The 9089-nt window shown below is 41.5% G+C and overlaps 1 protein-coding gene across 1 annotated transcript in view; it reads right to left on the bottom strand.

Annotated features, from left to right (window-relative positions):
• Positions 1-2977: 2977 nt before the first annotated feature.
• The window catches only part of LOC138356516 (uncharacterized), a 352850-nt gene continuing 346738 nt past the window's right edge, over positions 2978-9089 (bottom strand). Inside the window, exon 5 of the transcript XR_011224492.1 lies at positions 2978-2991. The gene's annotated coding sequence lies outside the window, so the exon portion shown is untranslated. The remainder of the gene's footprint in view (positions 2992-9089) is intronic.

Raw genomic sequence — 9089 nt, 5'->3', positions numbered from 1 at the left:
TATGATATGTGCGGTTTGAGGGTTAATACACGTAACAAACTATGTTATATATTAAAATATATATTTCTTAACATATTATATTTAAACAATATATCTTCAACATTAGGGAAAGGGGTAGAAAATAATTTGAGGTGTATCAAAATGAGACCATTTTATAGGCAAGAATGACAAAATCATTTTAATCCAGTATTTAGATGCTTATCAGTATGCCTACTCTAACAGATACCTTTTTTTATGTACAATTTGTATATATTTTGTTTGAGTCTTTGCTATTCTTGATTAAAATTAGCAAAGTGATTTGTGTGTTATCTTGCTTCATGACTGACTAATATACATAATTCAGAAGTTATATAAGCCTGTTTAGAATTAATTTGAGCAAAAATTTGTTTTTTGCATTTGCTTGAGTTGGATATTTTTATTAGTCTGGCTTAATTTCATTGCTGATATTAACCAGACTATTTAAATTTGCTTAAGCGAGACAATTATATTAGTGTTTCCTAAGTTCAGTAGTTATATTACTTGATGCTAGCATTTGTAATTGTACAAGTCAGAAATTATTACTTTATTACTCTTGCTTAGCGGCAGCAGTTAGTTACATTACTCTGATTGGCATTTCCATTATCCTGACTGGCAAGTATTTTACACTAAACCTGGCATTTATATTACCCTGAGTCATGCAATAACTTAACTAGAAATTGTATTAGTGTGACTGGCAATTATTTTCCCAAAAATCTAGCTATTATTATACCCTGAATCTGGCAACTATGTTATCCTGAATCTGGTAGTTATCTTACTCTGTACCTAGCAATTATGTTAGCCTAACTGGCAATTATGGGAGTCTGACTTAGGCAATTATGTTATCCTGACTAGCAATTATATTTCCATGAATCTGAAAATTATATTAGCCTGACTGGCATTTATATTAGCCCAACATGAATTTTTATTAACCTGAATCTGGCAATTATATTAGTCTGGCTGCCAATTATGTTAAATTTAGCATTATTATTCTCCTGATTGCAGCAGTTAAATAGCTTGATTGGCATTTACATTAACCTGACCGGCATTTCTAATTATATTAACCTGACAGGTATTTGAATTAGCATGAATCTGGAAATAATATTAGACTTGCAATTTTACAAGCCTTTTTCTGACACTTACATCACCTAAATCTGGCAATTAGATTAATACTTTATTGCTCGCGCATGCGAGACCTGCACTACCCCGGGTGGGCCTCAGCGTTTCACGGTAGCGCACAGTAATTCTGAAAAATGTATAGTCTTTTCAACTTTGTCACCTCAATTCTCGTCCAAGGTTTTTCAATTTGGTATCATTGTGTTCGCAATAGAATTCTCTACAGGACTAAAGGCATATAAAGTCCAAAAACCTGGCGTACCATCAACAACAAACAGAGAAAGTGAGTGCATGTTACACGGGAGTGCATAAGAGCGATAAAATGTGTACACTCTTTTCACCAGAGTGAAAAGAGTGTACCACTCCACCTCAATTCACCGTCCTAGGGCTGTCACCTCAATTCCCGTCCTAGGGCTTTCATTTTGGTATCATTGTGTTAGCAATAGAATTCCCAACAAGAGTATATGCATATAAAGTAAAAAGAAACGCAGCACGCTCCACCTGCCAACAAGATGAAAGTGGCCCAGAAAGAGCACTGCGCCACTCCAAGGCACCTCTCATTACACTAGAGAGCGCGGTAATACTGAATAATGTATTCTCTTTTCCACTTTGTCATCTCATTTCTTGTCCTATGTTTCTCAATTTGGTATCAATGTGTTCGCAATAGAATTCTCTACAAGACTAAATGCATATAAAGCCCAAAAGCCCAGCGAGAAAGTGAGAAAGTAAGAGCGTATTATCCAGAACCGCGCAAGAGCAATAAAATGTGTACTCTCTCTTCACTTTGGACATCTCAAGTCTCGTCCTAGGTCTTTCATTTTGATAACATTGTGTTTGCAATAGAATTCCCTACAGGAGTAATGCAAATATAAAGTCCAAAAGCCAGGCGTACCACCCACAGCAAACAGAGAAAGTGACGGAGCGTAATCCCAGTGAGCGCTAATAAAATGGGTATACTGTTTTCAACTTTGTTACTTCAACTCAGGTCCTAGGTCTTTCATTTTGGTATCAATGTATTTGCAATGAAATTTCCTACAGGAGTATATTCATGTAATATTCAAAACCACGACGCGCCCCTCCCGAAGCCGCCGCCGCAATGCTGCGTCGTTACCGGAAATGTGTCTACTAAAAAAACGACGCAATGCTGCGTCGTTACCGGAAATGCGTTTACTAAAAAAACGACGCAATGCTGAGTGGTTACCGAGCGAAAGGGTTAACCTGAATCTGGCGGTTAAATAAGCCTGAATCTGATAATTACACTAGCCTGACAGGATAGTGTAATTATCATTATATTTGCCCGACTCTGGCAATTATGTCAGACCTAATAGCCAAAGTTGCCTAACGAACCAAATTATCATAAAATATTAAATTTTTCCAAAAATGCTTTTTTATGAAATGATAAAGTTTTCATTGTATTATATATGATTTAAAAAAAACTTTCAAAAGGTTTTAAATTTATTTAAAAAAAATTGTCATCTCTATTATTCTCTTTTTTCATTTTTACTCCCTTGTTCCATTGTACACTGGCTTTGCCTGTGTCCTCTAGTATAAACTTTATTATCCAGTGTACCTGAGTGTATCTCTATTTAATCTACCTCATTTTGTTTTAGTGTTTTAGTGTAACTTTAGTATTCAACTATAGTGTACCTATAATAATATAGTAAGTTATTTGTTTTATAGATTTCTTCGTTGCTTTTTGATTTTTATTGGTCATCTATTGTTATTAGTTATTCTAATTCATTTTTACTTTTCTTAAGTTCCCATTCAGTTTTTATTACTTAAATTACCATTAAGTTTATATTACTTTAGAATTTTTATTCTACTTCTTCTTTGTAACCCAGGTTGCCTAGCTTCACCACCCTTGCTCCATTGTGCTCTTGGCTTTGCCTGTGCAATTTTGATCATAAGTGCAAATTATTACCTTCAGTGTACCTGAAAGTACCTTTAACCCTCAAACCGCTAGGGGCCCAAATGGAATTCACACCCACAGGCGCAACAAAAAAAAAAAATCCAAAAAATTCTTTCGTCTTATAGAAGTGTTCATTTTTGTTCCCTGATCATGGAAAAAATAACCAAAAAATCGTAGGTGGCATATTTTAGCCGCAATAGGGTAGGGAAGTGTGGCAAAAAAGGGGCGTTGGCAGAGCCTTCGCCAGACGAGGTCTACTCCGCCTGAGCTGTCAGACGTCAGTTGCCACAAATATATTATTACCTAATTATTTCAATGTCTCTGATTTTTTCTTAGTTTTTTTTGCAGTAATATTATTCCATACAGTGAATTGTGGTATATTTATATTATAAAATGTGTGAACCACTGCTGTACTCAAAATTATGGTGTGCATATTAGTGATTCAATTATTATGTTCATAAAACAATAAACAAAAAGTTTTGCTGTTGTTACATTATATACACAGGTTATATATAAGTATTTGCATGTTTTGTACACCATAACGAACTACTAAGTTGGTCTTGTGAGTCAAAAAGCAACGAGGAGTGATCGCCAAACACAAGCGAGCCACTCACTGCCACTCCCTCCCTCACCCTCATTCACCTCCCACAATACTCTTTCTGTCTTTATTCACTATACACAGACGTTATATATACGTATTTACATGTTTTGTTCACCATAACTGTACATCCAAGCTTGTATGGTGAGTAAAGGCAGAAAGACGTAGCTGCTTACACAGTCAGCTGATCGGCGGCCGCCCTCAAGGCCAGACGCACTAATATTTGTCCAACAACAATATTGTTTGTGGTGTTATTACGCTATATACACACATTATATATAAGTATCTACCTGTTTTATTCACCATACCTGAACAAATAAGCTGGTATGGTGCCCAAAGACCATAGTGGCCATCATAAACAACATGCCAAGTCGTGCAGACGACGCTCCTCCCTCACCAAAATGGCGGCTCCCAACCTTCTCCTCTCGCTGTTATCTCACACTATACACATGTTATATATAAGTATCTACATTTGTGTTCACCATGGCGAACCACTAAGCTGGTATGGTGAGTGCAGTCAATAAATGGTGGCCACACACAGTCAGAAAACGACGCCACAACCCTCCCTCCCACAGCCTTACTCCTCCCTCCATGCACAGCGCTAAATATCACCACAATCCTGCTATTATCAGAATCCTGGTCAGTTTTGTCACAGTCAGGGGGTTTCAGTAATACTGTCACTGCTAAATAATAACAGTATCATTTATATTATGGTATTTGTAGGCAATGCTGTGGTCACAAGCTGAACAGCGGTGCTGTGAGCTCGTGCTGCGTGTGCCAGCCTTGGTGGCTTGCTCAATACTGACGCTGTAACACCCAAGAATGTTGGCCTGGATTTTTGTTCTAGGTGGCATCTGGCAACTATCGGTCGTGGCTGTACTATAGCTGCCCCTATCCCAGGCGGGGCGTTTAAATTATAGCGCTAGACACGAAATCATATATAAATGATGTGCGCGGTTTTGGTTTTGTCACTGATATCATTTATATATGATATGCGCGGTTTGAGGGTTAAACAAATAAAGAAAAAAAAGTTAACCTGCAAGTCGTCTTCACCATGGGGTAAATTGTAGGATAAATCAGAGGGAAAAAAACATTTAAAAATACTTTACTTTGATCGAAAAAATAAATTAAACAAATTACAAAAATATCAAGGCTTGGCTCTAATACAAAATTTGCAAAACAAACTAGATGAACAATCAAATTTACGTTAAGATGCAAAATAAAATATGGTGCAGGAATACTGTGAGCTAGTCTGACTAAATCTGTTATCACACCGAGATGTGTTAACGGGACTACTCAGTTAAGCACGCTGGAGTAATCTGACTCATGGTGAGCTATGCAGCCATATATACAGAATGTCGGCCAGGTAGATGGCGCTGGTGACTTCTTTAACTATTAACCGGTTGTTAAACTGCTTGTTTGGCTGATGGCGTGAGCTCCCAGGGACCCAGGTGTGAGGTGGGGTGACGGGCAGTGGGGTAGGTAGACTGGTGGTATTGTCTAGACGTCTGGAAGTAGTAGTTGTTATTGTTCTTCTTGGCTGCAGTTCTTTATTATATAGACATGAATGAGTAGAATAGGTGATGAGAGAGCGGGCCGAATCTCTTCCTAGAGATTTTACCATGACAGCATACAGAATATGTTTGTGGTTGCTCGTAAGCTTTATTATTTTACTGAAATCAGTTTATTTCTATTATTATTTTATTATAGTGTAATTTAACCCTTAACATGCTCGGGGTTTAATATCCTGCCATCCCCACAGGCGCATGTCATTTTGAAAAAAAAAAAAAAATTTCTTTCTAACCTGTTAATTTGTGTTCACTGAAAACGGGAAAAATAATAAAAAAATCGTAAGTGGCATATATTGCCCGCTATAGGGTGGGGAAGTCTGGCAAATTATAGGCGCTGACTCAGCGTGCGTCCCAGGCGGTCTGTTGCTCGCAAGCTGTCAGGCCAGAGTTGCCACAAAGAGATAATTACCGAATTATTTCAATGTCTCTGATTGATTTTTCATACTTTTTTTGCTGTAATATTATTCAATAGTGTGTAGTTTGATATATTTATATAATAAAATGAGTGAATCATTGCTGTACTCAAAAATATGGTGTGCATATTGTTGATTCAATTATGTTCATCAATCAGTGAACAAATACTTTGTCGGTTATTACACTATAAGCACAGGTTATATATAAGTATTTGCATGTTTTGTTCACTATAACGAACCACTAAGTAGCTATTATGAGTCAAAAAGTAATGGGGAGTGACCGCTGTGTACCAGCCAGCCACTCCCGCCCTCCCTCCAGTCATCTGACTCACCCTCATTCTCCTCCCACAATAATGTTTTTGCTATAATTCACTATATACAGACGTTATATATAAGTATCTACATGTTTTGTTCACCATAACTGTACATCTAAGCTTGTATGGTGAGTAAAGGCACAGAGATGTGGCTACTCACACAGCTGATCGGCGGCCGCCCTCAAGGTCAGACGCACTAATATTTCTCCTCCAACAATACTGTGTGGTGTTATTACGCTACATATCTTATATACAGACGTTATATATAAGTATCTACATGTTTTGTTCACCATAACTGTACATCTAAGCTTGTATGGTGAGTAAAGGCACAGAGATGTGGCTACTCACACAGTCAGCTGATCGGCGGCCGCCCTCAAGGCCAGACGCACTAATATTTCTCCTCCAACAATACTGTGTGGTGTTATTACGCTATATACACACATTATATATCAATATCTACCTGTTTTATTCATCATACTTGTACAGATAAACTGGTATGGTGCCCAAAGACTATCGTGGTAACCAGTAAACAACACCGTCGTCTGCACGGTGGCGTCGTGCAGACGACGCCACCGCCCTCACCAATATGGCGGCTCCAAACCTGCTCTTGCTGTTTATACCCTCTATACGCACGTTATATATAAGTATCTACATTTGTGTTCACCATAGCGAACCACTAAGCTGGTATGGTGAGTGCAGTCAATAAAAGGTGGCCACACACAGTCAAAAGACATCGCCACCACCCTCCCTCTCACAGCATTACACCTCCTTCCATGGCGCACAGCGCTAAATATCACCACAATCCTGCTATTATCAGAACCCTGGTCAGTTTTATCACAGTCAGGGATCTTCTGTAATAATATCATCGCTACATAATAGCATGAACAAGTATAATTTGGCATTTTTAGGCAATGCTGTGGTCACAAGCTGAACAGCAGTGCTGTTAGCTCATGCTGCGTGCGTCAGGCGTGGTTGCTCACTCAATACTGAGGCCAATAACACCCGGGAGATTGGCCCACAATTTAAAAAAAAAATGGCGTCTGTTTACAAGAGCCCTGATGAAGGTGTGGTGAACCCCATGTATCCGCGGGCTGTTTAAATCTTGCGTAGTACTCCAACACATCATATGACGTGATGCGCAGTTTACTGGAACAACGTCCAGCACGTCATATGACGTGATGCGCACTTTAAGGGTTAAGTAGTTGTGCAAATTATATTTTATTACTAATCATGTGTGTCTTTTCTGGGGGGAGCCCCTGCAGCTCCCCAGAGCTATCCAGGCTGATATGAATATCATTAGACTTTTGCATCAGTGTGACTGGAGTTCTAGGCCTACTTGGAACCACGAGCCAGAACTTGGCCCCCTCAGAGAGGCAGAAGGAGCAATTAATGGCCCATAGAAATGCACATGTGATTTGGAGCATTCTATGTCTGCCATCGACTGGGCCAGGCACCCAGAAAGGTAAGCCCCTCAAAACAAACCCCTATTCTGGTTTAAACGGCGAAAATAGACAAACGAGTGGACAGAACTCCCCCAATCGAAAATCGGCAAACAAGCATGATGTCACACAAGAACAATCTGCGCATCTCCCCCCTCCCCGGGAGAGCGGAAGGGGGAGCCCCAGACTCCCGTGCCGGCGATCCACACCTCAGTTCTTCGGCTGATGTGATTGTGCATGGTCGTGTGGCTCAAGCTCCAGACTCCTCTGTGTTATTCTGTGCCATGGGTCCAGTACTGATCTTATGGTGGCGTGCGAGCTGGGAGTAATATTCACAGGTACTCAAGCTGCATGTGCTGAGGGTTCTTTTATAGGGGACTCGGGTTTGGTATGAGGTGGCCAATAGCTAAGGTCAAAGAGTTCCCAAAATAGTTGGAGTTAGGTTAGGCCCAGCCCCCAGAAGAAGACAATTCCCAGCAAATAATACTTGCATAATAAATCTGTTACTAAGAACGATTAATCTACTCCCTTCCAAACAAGGTAAAAGGATACTCCACTATAACCTTAGAACTTATTTATTAACCCTCCTCTGTCATTCTTCCTGGTGCTAGGTGCTCTGTCCAGGAGTATATTCCTTCTCCTCGGCTTTGTAACAAGTGCTGGAGGTTTGGGCATGGTGCCCTCTGCTGCTCTGGGACTGTCTCTCTCTGTCCTTTGTGTGGGGGTGAAGGTCACTCTAAGTCGGAGTGCACTTCTCCCCAAGCTCGCTGTTTCAACTGCGGTGAGGCCCATCCTACCTTCTCCCGTGCCTGTATCCATTACAAGCTTGAGGCGGCCGTCCTCAACTTGAAGCACCGGGAGCGTTTATCTTTTCCTGAGGCGAGGCGCCAGGTTCGCCGGCTCCCGCCTTATGCTAACGTCTCTTATGCTCGCGTGTTGCGCTCTTCCTCTCCTCGTCCTTCCCTCCTTCCTCAGACTCAACCGTTTCCGGGCCTTGGACCCTGATACGCCCACTGCCCCCTCCTCTGTTCCTTTGCGTTCTGTCCCGAAGGGTCCCCCTCCTGGTCCTCTGTCTGGGGTTCCCCTTCTTTCTACCCGGCCTGTCGTGTCTCCTGTGTCTTCTTCCTCATCTCCCTCCGATCCTCCTTCCCATCCTCTTCCTCCATCTATTGGCTCTCCCCGCCGCCTGTCAGTGCAGGCAGATGTCCATCACTCTCCTAACGGCTGTCGTGTGTGCTCTCGTTCAGCTTCTCCTGTTGAGACACTGGAATCCGTTGCCCGGAATGTAGTTGCTGGGACACCGGTCTCTTTAAGTCAGAAGCGTAAGCCTGGCTCCTCTCCTTCCTCCTCCCCGGCAGGTAAGAAGGCTTCGCTTTCTTCCTTGGCCCCTACTTCTGGCTCTGTTGCTCCTTCCCCTCCCATTTCTGTGCTTGCGCCCCCTATTCCTGCTATGGAGGTTTCTTTGGCCCCTGCTTCCCTTTTGGTTGCTGCTCTTGCTGAGGTGCACTCCCCTCTTTCTACTCCCCCTCTTCCTGCTGCTGTCCTTGACTGCTCCTCTCCGTTGTCTCCTCATCTTCCTCCTCCGGACCCCGCCCGCCCACCTCTGGTCTGTTCTCCCGCTTTCTTCCCTCCGTCTTTGCTCAGTTTACCCATGCCCCCTAACCCTGATTTTGCTGACCTTGATCCCGACCCTGATATTCTTTAAAGTGCTGTG

Source organism: Procambarus clarkii, chromosome 73 (assembly GCF_040958095.1).
Source record: "Procambarus clarkii isolate CNS0578487 chromosome 73, FALCON_Pclarkii_2.0, whole genome shotgun sequence".
Lineage (NCBI taxonomy): Eukaryota > Metazoa > Arthropoda > Malacostraca > Decapoda > Cambaridae > Procambarus > Procambarus clarkii.
The sequence above is the reverse complement of the archived record's forward strand: the minus strand, read 5'-3'. Positions and strand labels throughout refer to the sequence as shown.